This window comes from Tupaia chinensis, unplaced genomic scaffold, assembly GCF_000334495.1.
Source record: "Tupaia chinensis unplaced genomic scaffold, TupChi_1.0 Scaffold000574_1, whole genome shotgun sequence".
Classification (NCBI taxonomy): Eukaryota; Metazoa; Chordata; class Mammalia; order Scandentia; family Tupaiidae; genus Tupaia; species Tupaia belangeri.
In genome coordinates this window covers 271,858-275,625 of record NW_006160088.1, presented here as the reverse complement: position 1 = coordinate 275,625, position 3,768 = coordinate 271,858, and positions in this window count along the sequence as shown.

The following is a 3,768-nucleotide window of genomic DNA, read 5'->3' as shown; positions in this document are numbered from 1 at the left end:
CTTAAATAATAAGATTGAGAGCAAACAAATCCTTCCACAGGGGAGACATGGAGAAAACATAAACATTGTCTCATCTATTTTTAAAATGAGGATGCATAGCAGCTGTTACATTGAACCAGACTCATTAATTATTTACTCTATGGCAGAGCCTCCGAGAGTTCTTTGGGAACCACGTAGCAAGGCTAAGTAAGCAGAGCAGAGGACTCTGTGAGAGCATTACCTGTACAGTCCCCGCTCGTCACAGCACACACACGCCCAGTAGCAGTCTGAGCTATAGCACTGCCCTTCACTCTTCTACAGACACTGCCTGAAAGGGGGCATTGGGAGAGGGGATCTCTCAATGAGGCGGCTGTGGACTGTTCCTTCTGCTGTTTCCCCCTCACATACTTGTCAAGGAAGTGTGCAACTGGCTGTGTGAAGGTGAGAACAAGCAAGACCTCGCAAATGCCACACTCACAACTGCAGCTGAAGAATGTGTTGGGGACATCTATTCTGCTCTTTCATAGCCCAGGTCACGAAACTATCCCTGCACTTTTACTGCCCTTCATGTACCTGGGTGGGGCAGAAAGCAGCTGCCACTGGTGATAGAGCCTTGAGTCTATGTGTGGAACCTACAGGCTCGTTTTGCACAAGCTTCAGGTCAAGAGAGGTGACAAGCAAATATAAACATGACTGAAGGCATTTATATTCAGTGACCTTGAGACAGGACAAGTCAGGATATCTGACAGACAGAATGTTCTAGGGAACACCTCAGGTGACAGAGGGCTGAAGTCCAGAGGTCAGACAAGACCAGGAAGGAGAAGGTGCCCCATGTCAACATTCAGAAAAGACAGGCAACAGCTAGGACAAGATGCAAAAAGGAAGACCCCTCTGGTGGCCCATCCCTGAGCATCCTGTGGAAGCAATGCATTGCGGGGACTCATTCTTCATGGCCTAGGGAGGACCAGGCTGCTTGGAAAAGCAACATTTGAAGGCCAGGGCTGAACCTCACCTACATCTGACGCTCCCAGACAAGCCCCTGAGACAATGAACCTTGGTTTCCTTGATTCAGATCAGGGTTTCACTGTAATAAGAAATGCTGACTCCAAAGGCTACTATGTGGGTTCCCGGAGACAGCAGGTGTGGCTACAGGAGTGGACACAGTCGACTGCGTCCACAGGTGTGCACTGCATCTGTCAGAAGAGAAGGCCTGAACAAGTACTTCTTCATTCATCTGTCAAGAGAACAGATGCCCCTGACTGTCCTCTGGACATTGTACATTTACTCAGTGAAGCTCTGTTTGCCAAACAAATGATGCCAGACCTCAGCTACATCCTGACAAAAGCAATGGGCGTGTTTACCAGTGAGTGAGTAAACAGAAGGAATGACTTCCAGGGATTTCTGATGCTAGGTTGTAATCTAGGTGTGCCACTAACTGAAGGACTCAGCAAAGTCACTTCACCTTTCTATCTGTGAAAGGAAGGTTTGTTGTTTTGATTATCCACACACACACACACACACACACACACACACACACACACTACCGATCATCTCTGAGGCAACTTCTGATCCATTAAAAAAAAAAAGAAAGAAAGAAAAGAAAGAAAGAAAGAAAGAAAGAAAGAAAGAAAGAAAGAAAGAAAGAAAGAAAGAAAGAGGAAAAAAAGCCGTGTTCAGATTTTCACATAATTCTGAATTTACCAAGTCCAGAACACTGTGTTGTATGATTTTGAAGAATTCCATGGACCAAAGAACCCTGAGAGTTCCAGGAAAGATTCAAAGGAAGGAAAGGAACAAGAGCCATAAAGACTGGCCTGGAAGATTTCTCAATCTGCACACAGATCACCACACGTGTATGGCAAACACTGAGAGGCGGCACTGCATACTGCAGTGTCGTATCTACCAAAATTTACAGCCCAACCCTGACTGTAATCATAAACACCCACACTCAGTAACCACCTACTGTGGGATATTGAGCAATGGATACCCACTGTCTCCTTCAGTCCACACTATAATATTATGAGACAGGAACTACTACTGTTCCATTTTTCAGATAAAGAAAACTGGAATAAAAAGAAAACAAGTAACTTGGCTCTCACAGGCATGGGCAAGGGAGGTCAAATTAGAACCCAGGAAACAGACCTGAGTTCAGGCTCTGCCCCACCCAGCATAATGAGCCTTAAGGGTAGAGGGTCTGCCCAACACCACAATGACCCTCAGACTAAAATTCTAAACACACAACAGCTGGTGCCTGGGTTAGCTTGCCCCACCCACACATACACCTCATTCATCCTGATTAGAAGCAGGAGGGGATTAAACTGTCTAAAAATAAGCCCTCCAGGGAAATGTAATCAAGGGAGGGGACTGCAACTCACATTCTGTGCAAACCGTTTCTCACCTGAGCACTGCACAGAAGGCAAGCACATCTCAGACACTCTGCTTCACAACTCACACTCTGGAAACCATACAGACTTCTCCCAGAAATGGGATCTATTTTGGGAACTAGCCAAGCAAACCTATCTTTGCCAAGTGGCCATTGTAGGTTCTTAGATGCACCAGGATAAGAGCTCTCATATTAAACTCATATTCAGCCCCAGTACAGTTGTGTGGAGAACTCAATGCGAACGACCTTACTTAACTCCCACACGCCCTTCTGAGTTGACACTCGCCCATTCTACAAAGATGCAGAAGCTGAGGTTCAGACAGAATAAAAACCACCCAGGCCCCACAGCTAGAAAGTTGCAGAGCCAGGGGTTAGACCTGGAGGCAGAGCCCTTAGCAGTGATGCCCAAGACGTGCCACAGTGCTAAGAAGAAGGGGCCTTTTTGACTGAGTCACAGTCCTAGAAGCACAGTCGCCTTTCCCTCAGGTAGTTTCCTCCCCACAGGACCCCAGTTTCACCCTGAGACAGGAACCTGGGGTCCTAATTGCCTCCTTCTCTGGTGGACTTCTGTTTCTATGGCTCCCATCAACGTAGAATCTGGAAGCTCTGCATGGATATGTATCAGCTCAGTTTCTACACGTGCAGAGATGCTGGCTGTGCCCAAAAGTGTGCATGGTATCCATGTTCTGAACTTACACAGCAACCTCCACGCTGGGTGTGCACACACGTACATGTGAGGCACATACACACAAGGATGCACTTTAGTCCTTCTACTCCCAGGGTCCCCTTCACCACTCATCTTCATTGACTGCAGTTTAAAGCTAAAAATAGAATTTTACTAACTTACTTTTAAAACCATAGTAAACATCTGAGTGAAAAAAAGTTTTGAACAATAACAACCATAGCCAAGGGGATCAAAAACTCTCATAAAAAGTAATTTTGTCTCACAAGTTTATTTCAGTGCTCTCTGCAGGCCGTTCGGGATAACTGCAGCAGCGCCCCGTGCCCAGATCTCCACTCAGATCTCTCATGTGGCCAAGTTACCTTTGCAAATTGAGCTCACCAGGCAGCATACAAAACAGGCAATGCAGCTCTGGGCCACTCTTCACCTTCCTGCAGCCTGCGGGGGCAGGGCCTCCACACCTGCTGGCCCTGGACCAGGAAACTCTACCCTCAGGACAGGGTCCCCAGAACAAGTCACTCAGCTCCCTGAGTCTCTGAGTTTCCTAGTAAGATTCAGGTTTTCAAGAAAATTGCTTTCGGGACCAGCAGTTGGCATAATGGCTGTGTTGCTGAACTCCCATGTAGTTGACTGCAGTTCAAGTCCTGGACCTGGTAGCTTAAACTCACGCTGGGCATACGTGTGTGCGTGTCCAGGATCCTGAGAAGAGAATGGAGGAGAAGGG